This window comes from Chelonia mydas, chromosome 7 (genome assembly GCF_015237465.2).
Source record: "Chelonia mydas isolate rCheMyd1 chromosome 7, rCheMyd1.pri.v2, whole genome shotgun sequence".
NCBI classification, from domain to species: Eukaryota; Metazoa; Chordata; order Testudines; family Cheloniidae; genus Chelonia; species Chelonia mydas.
Window position 1 is genome coordinate 75,066,244 of NC_057853.1, and position 17,885 is coordinate 75,084,128.

Here is a 17,885-nt window from a genome sequence, read left to right on the forward strand (position 1 = left end):
ATCTAGAGGGAGAATGACTATATAGTTTCCTGTACAGCTGCAGGTAAGAACAAGAGGACTGCAGCTCATTTGCATGAGTTTTCAACTTACTCTCAACATAAGAGTTTTCAAATGCAAAACTACCTGAAGGTATTTGTTTTTAGGCCTGGTCTACACTACAGTTAAGTCGACGAAAGGCAACGTACTTTGACCTAACTATGCCAGTGTCCACACTGGAATGGTGCTCCCACTGATGTAAGTCGCCCATTACATTGACGTAATAACTCCACCTTTGCAAAAGGCATAGCACTTAGGTCTATGTAGTTAGGGTGATATAGTGTCCGTGTAGACAATGCATTACTTACATTGCCTGTTGTCTGACAGTCTGGAGCCCCACTGCTGGGGCTGACAGCCTGGAGGTCCGCTGCTGCCTCCTGGTGAGAGATTGGGGGTTTGGGCGAGAGCCCAAGCCTGGCTGCCACCTGGGCTCAGTCTCTCCTTCCACCCCGCTAAACCATCACCAGGAGGCAGCAACAGGGCTCTAAGCTATCCTTCCCCCTAAACCCTCCCCGGGAGGCGGCAGCAGGGCTCCAGGCGGTCATCCCTGGCAGCGAGGCTCTCGGCAGTAGCCCCTATTTCTCCCACCCCAGGGATCACAGCTGGAGCATAGGCCAGGGCTCAATTTCACCTCAGGAAGCCTACCAGAACTGAAATTGACATTCTTGTCAGTTTCCAGGCTGCTATAATTTCACATTTGGTCTCCAGGCTCTGTCATCCCCAAAGCCAGAAAGTTCCAGCTGTGAGCCCTGCATGGCGATGACAGCTGTTCAGGGGGCGCGCTCGCACGCGTGTGTGTCCGTGTACAACTGTGAGACCCATGCAGGCTTACAGCCAGAGTTGGAGAGGAAATGTGAAATAGCAGCAGCAGCAAAAATGTCAGTTTCACTGCTGGTAGGCTCCCTGCTGTGAAACTAACCCAGTGCCTGGCTCAGAGTTGGGGCTGTCAGCCCTGGGGTGGGCTCCAGCTGTGAGCCATGCGCGGCTGTCAGTGGCCCACAATGCCCCATTTCAGTCGGCATCAAGCACTCCTGGCGAGGACATGCACCACCAACAGAAGGAGGGTAGCGTGGACACCACCAGCCGATTTAATTACTGAGGTGGCTGTAGATCCACTTAAGTCAACCTAATTTTGACATGCCCTTAGTAAATAAACTTTCAGAGCAAATTTATCTTTTGGCTGAATGAGTGGGCGTTTTAGAGAAAACATACAATATTTTGGGACTTGTAACACTCAGAAGGATGCAGTAAGCTTTCTCTAAATGCAAAGCTCACTTGCTGTTCGTTATTTCACATCTTTTTCATATATGACAAAAGAATAAAAGCCTTGATATTTTAAGCAGATCTACTCTAAATCGCGTGGTAACCATTCACTTACATTTACTATGCCTTGTACAAGAAGTTAATTACTTAAACATGAATTTTCACAAGCATCACTGAGAGAATCCTCAACACTGAACTAGGCTAGGATGCATTTCCCTGTCAATTATAAAGACAGAATTGTTGGACTAAAGGGATCTAGAGGGTACACAACAAGGTAACACACTGAGCAGCAGAAATCAGTTAGACAAGCAGAAGAAAGTTTTAAATAATTCTCCATTATCCAGAAAGGTAGGATGTGGGAATAAAGAGATTCCATTGCAGTTCTGAGGTGAGCAGTTAGAATGAGAAAACTAAAAAGAGGCACTAAAAAGAGGTAACAGCCAAATGATGAAAAGTTACTAGGAAGCCAGTTAAAAGGAACAAGAGAACAGATACAAGGATGAGCGTGAGAACCGGAAAGAAAAATGAGAGGTAGAACCAGGAGAAAAAAAAAAGCAAAATCAGAAAGTATCAGAAAGAAGAGTCAGACTGAAAAGATAAACATGTGATCTACTCCTGGTTGTATATCATTACACTTAGAACTTGCTTTCTAACTTGACTTTTGTGTGAGTATTTTTAAAAACATTTATCTAATGATAAATTCCTCTGTTCAGAATAATAATTAGCCAGTTCTGATTAAACGGCACACAGGTTCAGGAAGCAATACCACAGGTAAGGAGGTATTTATGCAGTAGCATTGGTATTTGATGTTGTAGTCAAAACTACTTCAACAGCAGTCGGTATCCACGACATTCAATCCTACTTTCAGATATTTCTGAAATCTATATTTGAGGAAGTACTTATTAAATGTCCCCCAGCAAACTGTTTGCATATACGTAAACTTTTTTAGTGATTTGAAACTCTAAACAACTATTCAGTCCTAGCATTGAACTAATTTTGTTTTTTTGTTGACAAAGATTTTATTCCACTTTCGATTTGTGAAAAAAGTTATAAGATTGCCAAGATTTTGTTCTTGCCTGTATACCTTACAAGTAGTGACACAGAAAGAAGTCAATAAAAAAAAATCAGCATTTATTTAGTTCACTAAAAGTTTTAATCTAAAATTACATCAACATAATTTTTCAAATTAGTTTTATAAAGCCTCAATCTATTTTAAATAAATTTTCAAAAAAAATCAACGAAAAAAATCCCTGCAGCCTCACTTTGTATATTATCACAAAGACAGAATTTTACATCATTAGAAAGCTAGAGACTTTTAAAATAGTCAAATGCAACATTTAGACAATAAAAAAAACCAGTAACCAAAAATAAGCCCAAAACCTATTGTCAATAGGTTTTTATTTAGAACTTCCAACACTAAAGTTTACGGACTATATAGTATGTGACCATGCAATTAAAAACTGTACTGTAATGAATATGTACAATGGAGCCAAAATAAGGTTGTACAGGAAACCATAACTGTGATCTGTCCTTACTTCTGAACGCTTGACTTTGTAACCTTTAGGTCCTTTTAATACATTTTTGTGTCATTTTCTAGGATTTAAAAAAAAGCAAATTGAGAAAACAAATTCTTTTGTGTAGAACCATACAGACTTCCAGATGGTTCATCATCTATAGCACAAACCCCTGCAACTTGAGCTAACACAGCAACTAATCGCTGTAGAAGGCTGTCATCCTCTATATGGGCCAACCTCGAGAGCAGTGGTGAGAAAACTACGGCCCTCCAGCCAGTTTAATCCAGCCCTCGAGCTCCTGCTGGGGAGAGGGGTCTGGATCTTGCCCTGCTCCCACACTCCAGCCAGGGAGCGGGGTCGGAGGCCGCTCCATGTGCGCGTGCTGAGGCTCCCAGAAGCGGCAGCATGTCCCCCCTCCGGCTCCTATGCTTAGGACAGCCAGGGGGCTGCATGCGCTGCCACCCCCATAGCTCTCATTGGCCAGGAACAGCGGCTAATGGGAGCTGCAGGGGCAGTGCCTGCGGACAGGGCAGCACGCAGAGCTGCCTGGCCACACCTCCACATAGGAGCTGGAGGGGGGACATGCCACTGCTTCCAAGAGCTACTTCAGGTAAGCGCTGCCCAGAGCCTGCACCCCAACCCCCTCCAGTGCCCCAGTCCTGATCCTTCTGCAGCATTCCAACCCTCTGCCCCAGCCTGGAGCCCCCTCTCGCATCCTGAACCCCTTGGTCCATCCTGGAGCACCCTCCTATAGCCAAATCCCTCATCCCCCGCCCCACCCCAGAGCCCGCACCTCCAGCCAGAGTCCTCCCCCACCCCCAGACCCCAACCCCCTGCCCCAGCCCAGAGCCTCATACTGCACTCTGAACTCATTTCTGGCCCCACCCCAGAGCCCACACCCCAACCAGAGCCCTCACCCCCTCCTGCACCCCAACTCCAATTTCATGAGCATTCATGGCTCACCATACAATTTCCATACCCAGATGCGGCTCTCGGGCCAAAACGTTTGCCCATCTCTGCTTTAGAGGGAGATGAGGCACACATTTTTGCCAATGGGATTCACAGCCATTTGACAATGTCTGTAGCTTGAAAAAAATGTAAACCAGCCTTAGAAAATTCTACTTGACCAAAATGAATATTTTATTTTTTAACCGATGAATAAAGTATTATTTTTTATCATTTATACCATGGTAAAGTATAGATCAGTAGAATATGGTCCTAGGACAGTACATGTTGGACATTTTATAAAGTGTGAAATGTCTGATAAGGAATATCCACTATTCAAATAAGGGTTTAAATAAAAATTTCTGCTATTGCAAAAAGTAAATATACTTTCAATGCATCAGACATCAGATGGAAGATTTACTCTCATTGTTGTAGAGTACTTAAAAACATGCACCATGTGTCCTTTAAAGTAGTATCTATTTGGCTTATGGATTTCCTGGCAGTTTTATTTCCACAAGAGAGCATTAGAACTGTGTACATTATATTTGAGTACACAAAAATTTAACCTGTTGAATACAACAATACCTAGATATTTCTTACAACAGCCTTTGATGGTAAAGACCTTGGATGTCATTGTAAGAAATTAGTAGATACAGTTGTATATAACAAGAATTTATGAGTGTGTGATTTTATATGGCTCAATGAAGTAACTACCTTACTGGACAGTCAAAGGTTGTTTGATGTGGAAACTCAGCTGGAGAACATCACATCTGTAAAAATTATCCATTGCTTAAAATACTGAATTAGAAGTTCTAACCATTCCTCTCTGTTCTAATTCTTTGCCCATTATCAATTCAAGAGCGTAACAAAAAGCTTTAGCAACTCAGGGTAACACTGGTATTTTTCTGTGTTACTTGTGAAGTTTTAGAACAGCAGCTTTTTGGTTTACTGCTGTTTGTGCACAGAGGTAATCTTGTCAAAGCACTGTGAACAGAGTTTGCTAAGTAATCAATACATGCTAAGCAAGCAGAGAACATAAGCACATAAAACACTGGTTTTGTTCAGAACCTACATAAGGATCTTTATTTATAGCTATCTTAATGACAGATTTAAACAAAATGTTTAAAATGAAGAGATGTTCCCCACTAGATCATCAGTTTTAAGGTCACTCAAATTTTCTGTCTAAAGTAGTGCAGCTTTCAGAGTATGAAATACAAAGGGAGAAGGAGAGCGGAAGGACAAAGCTACCTGCCACCGTGGCATGCAATATTTTTTTAAAAATCAGGATTGCCATACTCAGTGTAGTCATGACAACTATTCATTTACAATTCTTTGTTTTTAATATTGTAATTGTTCTAATTCAACATTTTAAATAATGACATTTTAAAAAAAAAATCAGGTTGTTTGGATACGTGCTTGTTCACTAGTAAGTGGTAACTCTGCTTGGACCTTATAGCAACGTTCTTGCCTGCCACCACCTGCACCATCAGACTTAGCTCCCCAGCACAGAAACCTGAGTTATGCAACAAAATAGGATGTCAAATGTATAAAAAGTTTGTTAGTCTGCAAGCTACACTTGCTTTTACTTTTTCTTTTCACTGACAGACCACCACTATTTCTTTTCCACACAACAAATCATCCCTCTTCTCTGACCCGTTCCACCATAGTACATTAGCAGCAACTTCACTTCAGTGTCTGTGGTGCATGCTGGAAGAAGTTATCAATAAAAACATTAGGAGAAGGGGAGGTCTCTAGTCAGAAAGTTAAATAACCTCTTGGGTGGCTATATTACTGAAATAGATGTTCTACTCACAGAATATATGCTTTTGATACTAAGAGGAATGTACAGTCTTGTCCAGAATTTACCCATGTCTGCTCAAAGCCCAGCCAACAGCAAATCTTTGTTAAATATAACTAACTATTCTGCGTACCACAAGAGGTTTTTTTGTTCAAAGATAGGTATGTGCAAAAACAAAGCAGAGAGAAAATTTCTTAAAGACCTTCTTGAACAGTCTTTAGAAAAAAATCCAAATTCAGTTTATTTAAATAATGTAGATTTCATAGAATCATATCTAAAGGATTTTGGCAGAATATAGAAGTGTGTTTCTGTTTTCCGCCAAGATCAGCTTTACACTTCATTACAGTATACAAAGGAAGTCAAGGTATCATCTTGTTATTTTACTATAAAATAACCTACCTTCTCTAGGTAGAAGGTGTCACAGTTACAGGGCTAGTTGTGCCTCTGTTCCGTAACTGGGATCACTGATTGCACCCCCTCAGGCATCAGAACTTGTGCCTTTACCACAATTATCCAGACCAGGACCTGGATTATAGTACCCTGCGTATCCACTGTTTTTACCCTGCAGGTTTGACACCTGTGATTCTTCTCTTTGGGAGTCTGACCAATGGTGTATATAGTGACCCCTTTCCAGGTGGAGCCATCTAGACTTGTTTGCTACATTTCCAGAAATCACTTCTTCTGAATTTAGCCTTGATGTTGCTTCTCTCTGAAGCAGAAACAATAATCACAAATTTGAACAAGTATTTTCTGTAGCTACTTGCAAAGCAAGCACACCATTTTTAAAAATGCTACTTTATCTCCTCTTTTGCAGTCTTCAAGTTGAAAAACAGTAAGAAATGGTGATCCAACTGGGCTGCAAAAATCTCATCCCCATGTCTCACTATATGAGGAAATCAGACAGAAAAAAGTGAACCCCACTGAGCATGAACATTTTTTTAATGTTATTGGTTAATGTCTGATTCATTAAAAACCGCACATAGTCCTTCTATAGAAAGCCACACTACAACACTGGGTGAATGTTATTTATTCATGTACCAGGAGTTTTAAATATCATGTTGTGTGTGCATCATTATTAATAACTACAATAAAGAATTCCAGGAAGTCTTTAACTATGCAGCAATAAGCAGGAACACTAAATATCAGGACAGTTTTATAGAATAAATAAATCTTGCAAATATTTCCAAACTTATCGGGAAGGAGGAGATTTGGGAGGAGGATAATGTACGATTTAAGATGCACCCTAACATGAAGCAATCTTCTCTCTTTTATGAGCTGCTCCTCACCTTCTATGGATAGCTTATATCTCTTTTTACTATCACCTTATTTCTGGTTTCTACCAGTACCTCCCTGCTCCTCACATAGTTTCTCTATTGCTTCACCTCATCTTTGTTTCAGTCCCTCTCACTGAGGTTCACCCTCTTCCTTGGGAACTGTTTGGAAGATCCGTTCTCTCCATATTCCCTGTCACCCATTTTACTTCCTTCTCTTACGAGGCCCAGCTTCACACTGATCACCCCTTTAGCTAACCAGAACTTCATGTCTTCAACCAGCGAGAAGGGTCTAACTAAAGAGAACACAACATGAGATGCTCCTAGACCCTACAAGCTAAGGGAAAAAGGCCAAACTAATATTCTCTACCTTAATCCAATGGAACTGCTTTCCTCTTTTTAGTGTCCTTTTTCTTTACACCCTGCATTTGTTTCTCTTCCCTCTATCCTATTTGTTTAGTCTGCTATTCCCTCTTTGAAGTCCAATTTGTGCATTTTGCTCTGCCCTGTTTTCCCTCCTTTCTCCTGCATATTCAACTTGGTTTTTGGTCTTCCTCCCTTAAAAACGTACTTGTATTTCTGCTGTTGAATTTAGCTTTCTCCCAGCAAAATCAAAGAATGTCCTGCAGAGTCACTTCACCCTATGCATATTGGTGCTCTTCCAGTTTCTCCCTGAAATTCCACTCTATTGTACTCTGTATAATTCAGAGTGAAATTAAAATAATTCAGTGGCATCATCTTGCAGTCTGCAGTGCACAGAACATAACAGAATGGCAGGGAGAGCAAAAGAACTGGGTAGCAAGCACCAATTGAACAAGGTGGCAGAGAGAAAAAGGGACCCTGCTTGATCTTTAAAAAGTGAACAGAAAGTTTTTCAACACAAGAGAATGAACCAAGCAAACATTATGCTTTTGCATAAACTTGGTCAATGTGTAGCAACAGTCATCTTCCTCCCCAGTGTGCAGTACCATGTCGCTATACCCATATTGCATAGTTACAATTACCTCATTTGCAGTACAACGTCCAATTTATGACCTACTGATGAACATAAGTCCTGCCTTTGCCTGCATCTGCTCCTAGATCTCATGAAAATTAAGAGTTTAATAATTACTAAAGTGGGGTAAGGGTGATGGATGAAAGAACAGACAATGAAAAGTTGTATGTCTGCAAAACATGCATGTCTCCCCCGTACCAGGGGGACAGATTCCAGCCACACCTTTTGAAATGAGCACTAAATTTCAAACCCCATTATAATGAAGACCACAACTTCAAACCACAACTAAGCATGAAAATAAAGATACAGACAGACCCTTTCCGAGATGAAAGTGGGCAGTGCATCCATTAAAAAGAGCACATTTCACGTTTACAAAACCCCTAAAGTTTAGTATTAAACCAACAAATGCTCTGCCTGCTCCAGAAAGGAAAAAACATGGCACCTTTCTAGCAAGAACTAGAACACGCTTCCCTGGATAGCTGCAAATGTGGTTTTTATGCTCAGCAGAGAAAGATTCAAATAGATTAAAAGGCAAACAATGTGGGAACACAAAGTTAAGGTAGCCCAGGTATAGCTTGTAAAGCCTGTTTTTAAAAGACAATAAATTACTTATGAATGCCCATAGGAAGGGGAGCATGATTAGGGATGAAAGGTAGGTGGTAATAGGGGAAGAAAGATTTGGGTATGTAGTGAGGGATGGGGGTATTATGGGGAGTGGGATAAAAGGGAATGATTGGAAGGGCGCGGGTGAGGGCGGTGGGATTAGGGGAAGTGGGAGGGATAGCAGAGGGATTTGGGGGGATTAGTGGTACGGGGGTCTGTCATCCCTGAATTTTCCTCGTGTGTGTGTTCTGGGATCTGTGGGCACCCTGCCCCTCTGAAGGTGTCTGAGCCTCTCTTCTTGCCTGCCATGTGTTTTGGGACTTGGGGGACCCTGCTGCTCTTGGAGTGTCTGAGCCCCTCTCCTTGCCTTTCCATGTGAGCTAGGATCTGGGGGGAGGGCAAAATGAAGGTAACAAATTTAAACATCTAAAATCCAGAAAATAAATAGTAAAGATACACATATCCCAAGTGTAGGATTGGTGAGGGGGCACAGGTGCTGGCTGCCTCCAGGCCCCAGGGGTGCTCACCTCCCTGCTCCACCCCAGGCCCTGCCCCCACCCGACCTCTTCCCCCAAACTCCCACACTCACCCTTCCCATCCCTACTCCGTCCCACCTCTTCCTGCCCCCACTTCACCCCTTCCCCCAAGGCCCCACCCCCTGCACTGCCTCTTCCCACCCAGTTCCACCCCATCCCCACTCCTGCCCCTCCATCCCAGCACCTCCTGCACGCCACGTAACCGCTGATCCAGCGGTGGGTGAGAGGTGCTGGGAGGGAGCGGGGAGCCAGTGCTAAGCACCAATAATTTTTTTTTTGCAGGTGCTCCAGCCCTAGAGCACCCACTGAGTCAGCGCCTATGGGAGGGGGCTGACCAGAGTATGTGTGGGAGAGGCTCAGTTTGGAAACGGGGAGGACTGCGTAGACCTGGGGCATGGCTGGAGAAGCCTGTCTGAAGCAGGGGCAGGATTCCCAGATAGGGGTGGGTATTTCCCCCCAAAATAAAAATTCCCCTTCGACAGAGATAGATTAGAGCAATTTGCCCGCTTCCATCCCGGCCAAATTTCTGCCATGGGTTGGATTTGAACTCTCGGTGCCTGCGGTGGTGCTCAGAATTATACTCTTGGAGTCACTCAAGGCCTCTAATATAAAGAGAGTTTTTCAGATACTTAGCCCTGGTCTGCGCTAAGAAATTAGGTCAGTATAACTATATTGATCAGGGGTGTGAAGAAAAAAAAACAAACCCCCCAAACAATCTAACCCCTGCTGTAGACAACACTATTCTCCTATCAACCTAGCTACCACCTCTCAGTGGACTACCTAAGCCACAAAGCCTTCACTGGAGTACCACTGTGCTGCCGCAGCATCTTAAGTATAGGCACAAGCCCTTAGAGAGAGAGAGAGAGAGAGAGAGAGAGAGACACACACACACCCCCAGCAGGCATGCAAGATGACAACAGAGCAGCAGCAACTACGTTAGGGGCAATCAGCTTCTCACAACCCAGACATGGAGGTAACTGGGCTAACTTAAACATAGGGTATGTCTACACTTAAGCAGCTGCAGCAGAGCAGCGCCACTGCTGTAGCACTTCAGTGTAGACACTACTTACATCAATGGGAGGGCTTCTTCTATCGGTGTAGGTAAACCACCTCCCCAAGAGGCAGTAGCTAGATCAATGGAAGGATTGTGTCAACCTAGCACCATCTATACCGGCAGTTAGGCTGGCATAGATACATCCCACAGGGATGTGGATTTTTCACACCCCTGAGAGACTTAGCTCTGCCAATGTAAGTTCACAGTGTAGACATGCCTATACAAAAGCTACAAGGAAAGATTAAAGGTTATGTATAGGGAAATGTGCATGTAGACCTCGCCTGATTTATTTTACTCTTTGCTCTGCAAGTTGTGTACCTATGAGTGAATGAATGAATCATGCTATATTTTGAAGAAGCCAGTTTTGAGTCACTTTAACAACCCAGCTCCTCAGACTGATGAGGCATACTGGTGCCAAAGCGAGATGGGCCTGTTGCATTCACATGGTTGGGAAACCGGGTGAGCCGCAGCCCAGAGATCCAGTCAGAATGGCAGGACTGTGTGGTTCACCCAGAGTGGCAGACATGAAACCAGGTCTTGCAACTATGTGGTATGCCTGAGAGAGACTAAAACGGTTCTAAGGCTCAATCTGCCCTGTAACCTTGACACCAAATACTAGAAGCTACAGAAGAAGAGAGTAATAGAAAAATTTCACGTAACTCAATCCCAACATTTTTGAATGATATGAAACTCAAATACCTGCATTAAAGTCCCAGTGCATACAACATGTTTTCCCTAACCCAAACAAAAGAAATCCCTCTCAATTCAATGCAAAAGAACTACTTGGATATAGCACTGCAAAGTACCATCCTAATAATCCCACCAAGATTGAAGATCTACAGGTTTAAATGCTTTTTTATTTGTAATAATTTGAATTAAATTCTATATAAACAGAAACTTGTCAAATTTATATCTGCTGAAGTTATTTTCACTGGAAGTCAAGATGCCAGGGAGGAAATGACGGCAAAATATTTTCTACCAGTCTGTTATAAATATCTAGTATACAAACTGTCAATATTCTAACAGAAACACTGTTACAGTTCTTGAAGCTTTTCTATTTTACTTCTATAATACAGTCAAACAGTAAGTGTTATCACAACATCTCGACAACGTCTTCCTCTGAAAACTTAATGCACTAAAGGCTAGTCAGCACTACTGAACGTAAACCGACAATGCATGCACCCTTTTCTACCATCTATGAAAGTTGGCCAACCACGCAGGTAAGAATATTACTCTTACCACAGCAACCTAAAGGCCAAAAAGTTGACAGAGTTCACTATTAAGTTTCCTTTTTCCTTTGGATACTTCTACCTAGGATTCAAGTTCTGTAGACACTTCTTAAACAGAGACAAGTGTAAAAAAAGAACAAATGAACTCTCTCTTGCATATTTATCCATTTTTTCTGAAAGATTTAAACAATTAGACAGTTCTATCGTGACTGATAATTTACTGCTCCTTAATGATACACAAAGTCTGACCCCTGACTCCCAAAAGTCAGTATTAATAAAATGGGCATTTCCCTAAAATGAACAGATTTTGCTGATTACTTGTGCTAAAGTTTTGCTTCAGCTTTTGCATTATCTTAGTAATTTCACACCTAAAATTTCCCCAAATATATTTTTCACCAATTCACCCCACTCTGCAAATATATTCAAGACTTTGTCATGTCTCTAGACACGCTACCATTTGAGCCACACTGCAGCCAGATGAAAAAAATGTTCCAAAAAGACTGCCTACTAAGCCCTAATGATTCGAACTGTGAACAGTCTATCCTACACCCAGCAGGAGCCGAACAGAACAAAATAGTGGTCCAACCCATTTTCACACAAACCATATTAAAATATTTGGGCTTACAGGTACATCTCAGATTTCTTTAATTTTGTATATGTGACATTCATTTTGAAACGAAAATTCAATGAACAGCTTAAGCCTCGCACATAGGGCTCCAAATACTATCCATTAAAAAAAAAAAAAAAGAATAGCCAGTCTCTAAATTGTTTCCCACTTTAGGCTTCATTCTCCACTTGTCCACCTCCAGACACTGATGACTGGCAGAAACACTGTTACAGTTCCTGAAGCTTTTCCTTCCTTTGTACCTTCCCCACCACCACTCTACTCACCACTCCTTAAACACCCCCCTTTGGATTCTTCCTACCTACTTCTTCCTTCCCTCCCAAATCTTCATGCACTTAAGGTGAACTGCAAAGATTTTTGTTTTTTTTTAAACCCAAATGTTGAAGATACTCTAGAAGAGAAAAAAAGTATATTAACAGCATATTTTGCATTGTATTTATAGTAAACTGAAATATTAACTTTGCTAACTTCAACTGTTAGGGCTGAAAGTTTACTAGCCAGGTAATTGTCTCTGACTATTTATAAAGTTTCAGCAAAAACAGTATGAACATGAGATTGGAGGAAAATAAGTTGTTTTGCTGACACCAACTGTTCTGTTGAGAAACTGCAGTATCTCTGTAGTGCATTTTGCTTTACCCATGAAAATCCACCCAAATTTGCTTAACTTATGAGCCACTGAAAATTTGAACACACTCAGCAGAGGTTTGTTACAGGCTGGCAGCAAATTTCTCCAAACTTTGTGTCTGCCGAGCACGTTTCATCCCAATACTGAGCAGGGAGTTTTCCTTCAACTGCTCTTCCCAGCTGCCGGGAGCAACAGTGGCACTGGGCCCTAGAACTAAGAACAAGGGAACTCAATCTCCTCCATTCTTCATGCTCCCCCTATTGGCATCCAGACAAGATAGAGGAAGCAGCCAAACTCAAACACAGAGGTATGAAGAGCAGAGAAACGACAGGGTAGGAAGGTAAAGAAACAGAAGGAAAGAAAAGTCTAACCACTAAAACACACGCCACTCCAGAACCTGAAATAGAATCCAGGATTCCTGAGTCTTAACACTCCCCTGTCAGCAAATACCTGTAAAACCCACTGGCAAAGCATGTGTCTCATCCCCTTCAAATGACAGGCCCACAGAGTATAACAGCCTACTACTGGTTATTCCATTAGCTCATTCAGCAGAGGTCTATGCTGTGGATCTGATTGTTCCAAACCCATTACTGAAATATTTGGGCTTTTTCATTTTACCTTTTTTAAAACAAGCTAAGAAGTGACATTTATACAAGCTATGTCAAAATAATGTTAAGGTTGCAATCTCAAGCACTCAAAAGTTAGGAATTGCCAGAATTAAAGTTGCCTATAAGGTATCTTATCTAACAAACTGAATAAAATTATTATAGTAAAAAAAAATTAGTGAAAAATAATGCTAATGCTGCAAACACAAGAAGGTACATAACTTTACTCACATGAATAGTCCCACTGACTTAAGTTAAGCAAGTGCATAAATAGCTGCAGAATCAAGAACTAAAATTATTTTTCTTAACATTACTGTGGCATGCAGTCTGTCACTATAAAACAAAATTATTGCAGTGTTAATGAAAAGCTTAGGCTTTCAATACACTAACAAAGTTACTGTAAACATTTTATACCCATCCCCAACTTTTCAAAAACAGAAGTCCATATTAGGCACCTAAGGGCAGGAATTTCAAAAGCACTTAACTGACTTAGGAGCACAAGTCCCATTAACTTTACAAGGCAAATCCTGACTGGAAATGATTTCACATGGCTACTTGCCCCCACTTTCTTGCCTTATATAAGTCCAAGCCATAGAAGGTGATATTAACTGCAAATATAGCACAATTATTTGCTCATCAATTTTTTAGTTGGTGTTGGTCTCACAGTAAGGAAGTTAATGAAGCCCTTGGCATGTCTTTTTAAGTTTGAAACTTCTTAGTAGAAAAAAAATGTAAAATTGTACCAATTAGAAAACTAAAAAAAGTTACAATACAATCATTTGAGAAATGTAACACTATTAAATGTAAAAACACAATCTGATTTAATTTTTAAAAAGTTTAAATAAAAAAATCCATGATCTAAATAAAAACAGATTTTTAAAGACGTTATTTTTATCTACCCTGGTACCAGGCACCCAATGTACTGAATGAGGCAAGGATCTTGTGGAAAAAATGGTATGTACTGATGTAGTAAAAGACTATCATAATGCATAATGCAAGCGAACGAAATTAAGCTTAAGCAACTTACTTCTGAAATTTCTTAGTGATTGACTTTGTAACACTGTAAACGTAACATTGTCCTAATGTAATGTTTTTGTATGTAATCTGATAACACTTCACATCTGTACAGTGCTTTGTTTTTAAAACACAGCACAAACTTCAAACATCCCAACAACGGCCTTCAATGTGGTTATGCAAGAATGAAGACAATTTCAAGATGAAGCAGTTGCACAAGTATAAATTATTCTTTATTTGGCGTGCAATCATTGGTGACAATAAGGAAGAAAATACTTAATGTCCAAACTTAATTTGCAGGCCTGACAATCAAAGAAATCTTTGTAGTTACATATTTTACCAGATTTGATATGGAATCAGTAAACACGCAAACATGAAAGCTTATGCTCAAATAAATTTGTTAGTCTCTAAGGTGCCACAAGTACTCCTTTTCTTTTTATGAAATCTTAATGCCTTTTTCCCCCAGACTGACTATTCCATGTAGAAACACACTTTAATACAGGCTTTTTGCACAAAATATCCATTTTCAAATTCACCCCTCTGCCACCAAGAAGTTCACACACACAAAGGAGAGAAAGCAAGCACTCCTTTGCTACACTGCAGCAAGCTTTAAAACAATTCCAAAAGCTGTTTGCATTCATGCTGAATTCAGTGATAATGGGGTACAAATACAAAGACTAACAAAAGCCAGCCTTATTAAGGGGGAAAAATAAAGGTTTGCCAAAAAGAAAACGAAAGGAGAAAGTTGTCAACATTTAAAGATGAAACCGCACAGAGAACTAAGTAACTGAAATACAATTTTAAAGTGTCTGCAATGCTAACACACTAGCGTACAAATCAGTGTGTGCTGTAAGGGTCCTTGATAAGAAACCACATGCTGGGAAGACTTGCATTCATCTATATACTTTTGTGTTCATTTAAAACAATTGCATCTCCATACTTTATCTGTACACAAATGGGCATTCTCCTCAGCTCATCTTTGCCCTGTGATGAAATCAAAGCTGATTTGTAACATCACCATCATTTCTATAATAGGAAATAAACATGTTACATACATTTACAACTTCTCTACGAGACCAACAAGGAACTTAGGTTGAGTTGTGAGGGAGTAAATACAAAAAGCTATATTGTACTAGTAAAAAGCAGAGTAAATGACAAGCAAAGTAGAACAACTGTTTCCCCTTACACACCTCCCCAACTAAACAGTTATTTATACCTGCCCTCAATCAGCTCTCACTTAAACCTTTTCAAGGCCAGAGAAAAGTGATCTCCAATCATTTTTATATTGAGTAATAGGACAATATCTGGAATGCAAATATGTTTATACTAATGATGGTTTAAAGTCCTGACAAATTATAAATAGAGCCCTACCAAATGCACAGTCCATTTTGGTCAATTTCCTGGTCACAGGATTTTAAAAATAGTAAATTTCATTAATTTTAGATATTTAAATCTGAAATTTCACAGTGTTGTAACTGTAGGAGTCCTGACTCAAAAGGGGGTTGTGGGAGGGTTGTAAGGTTATTGTAGGGGGATCACAGTATTGCTACCCTTACTTCTGTGCTGCCTTCAGAGCTGGGCCCTTGGCCAGCAGTCATCACTCTCTGGCCGCCTAGTTCTGAAGGCAGCAGGGCAGAAGAAAGGGTGGCATAGTATGGTATTGCCACCCTTACTTCTGCACTGCTGCTGGTGGGGAGCTACCTTCAGAGCAGGGTGCCTTGCTAGCAGCCCTACAATAACCAAGCAACACCACCTCCTACAGCCCCCTTTTGGGTCAGGACCACAGTGTGAGAAATGCTGTATTCCCCCGTGAAATCTGGTCTTTTGTATAAGTTTACCTTATACTACACAGATTTCATGGGGGAAAACCAGATTTCACAGTCCATGACACGTTTTTCACAGTTGTGAATTTGGTAGGGCCCTAGTTATAAAGTTATGTTTTCTGATGATCTAAGACACTATTACAATATATTTAAAAAATACATATTAATTGACACCTTTAATACTTATAGGCTGAAAATGTCAAAAGAGCAAGAAGTTGACTTTAGAAATGGTAAATGACCTATAATTCTAGTCCTGTTGCACTGCCATAAATTACAAATATATACTTCTATTTGACAGAGAAATTGTGAACAGTTCTCCAGGGCCTCCACTCTCTCCTTGCTGATTTTATTTTCCTAATCATCTCTCTTTTCTATATTTCAGCAACTATTTCAAACAAGTGACTGCACTCTAGTTCGCCCCTTTGTGCTCATCAATATGTCACATTCTATTTTCAGAGTTCTAAACTGCCGAGCATTTCTGACTGAACCCATTATAAGAGCTAACTGTACAGAGATCCTTCTGAAGAGGTTAGATTTTCTGGTATGCCCACAGGTTGCCATAGATATATTGTACTTCTTTTCTCTATTCTTCTGAGTTTTTTAAAATAAACTTCACTTCTGGATTTTAGATCTGAACAAAAATAGCACCTGTTTATAAATTAACATCTGATTAATAGCGAATGCATTCAGTCCCCAAAGAAAACCCCGGAGTATAAATTTTGGAAATGAGTGCAAAAATCTAATGTTATCTTTAGAAATTACACACGAGCAAGTATATTTTTGAAACCATGCTGAGTATATCTCACTGTAAATGGCAAAAAGAAAGTCTCTGATAAGATCTCTCAGCCTTCATTTCTGGGCCAGAAGATACTATGCTATTTAATTTAATAAAAACATGGCATATGCCTCTTGTAAAGTAATAACAGAACTGTATATTTCCCTGATTAGTCAAGGATGACAAATATAGCACCAAAATACTACTGTATTCGATTTCATGCACTTTTCCTGCAGACATCCTGCTGGACATTCAAATGGCTATTAGGAGAGCAGGAGAGAGGTTTCTCTTGAGGAGTTCCAGATTCCTTTTCTTAGCCACCAAACCTAACAGTCTATATACTCCTACCACCAATAGTAAAAAGCAAACTGGGTAGCCAAGTTATTGGTAATATATTTGTAATAAAGCTAAGAATTTGCTAGGCCTGACATGGATAAAAGATCATAAAGGACAGTTACGAGCATTTGCACTCTAAGAGACTCATCCTGCATATCAACGTGACTATTCACCTAAGTAAAGGTGTGCAGAGCCAAGACCAAATTTCAATGAATACAAGTATGTAGGGTTATTTATGCCACAGAATTTTGCTCATGACTATAAAACAATATGCTTGCATATTAGTTTTGATAATGAAATTCTAACTACCATAACAACCACTATTCACCTAAAAGCACCTGAACTCTAAAACAATGGAAAACTAGAGCAGCTGCATGTTAAACATATTTACATATTTTTTTTTTTACTCAGGATTACCTAATCCTATAATTCATGATGCAGACAGAGTTCTAATTATTCTCCTAAATGTTCATAAATTAATGACCCTTCCTCACATAGGCTAAGGCAATGTGTTTCTCACAGTTTTAAATTGACAAAGTTTACAATAACTGTCCTTGTATCTAGGGGCATTTTTTAATACTGGCACACTTTTTAATCCTGTGTTTCTACACCTGCAACAATGATGCTAAACAGTCTTATTTTGAAGACTATTTTTACAAATCAACTTTTCAGCCATAATTTAAATGAGTTTCCATCCAATCTATTCATGTAAAATGGGTAGTGTGCACACTAAAAATACAAATAAAATACTGGTTTCAGAGTAGCAGCCATGTTAGTCTGTATCCGCAAAAAGAAAAGGAGGACTTGTGGCACCTTAGAGACTAACGAATTTATTTGAG

The 17,885-nt window shown here is 40.3% G+C and overlaps 1 protein-coding gene across 1 annotated transcript in view; it reads right to left on the reverse strand.

The window, feature by feature from the left end:
- The window catches only part of CCDC6 (coiled-coil domain containing 6), a 72,302-nt gene that overhangs the window by 52,433 nt on the left and 1,984 nt on the right, over positions 1–17,885 (reverse strand). The window lies entirely within an intron of this gene.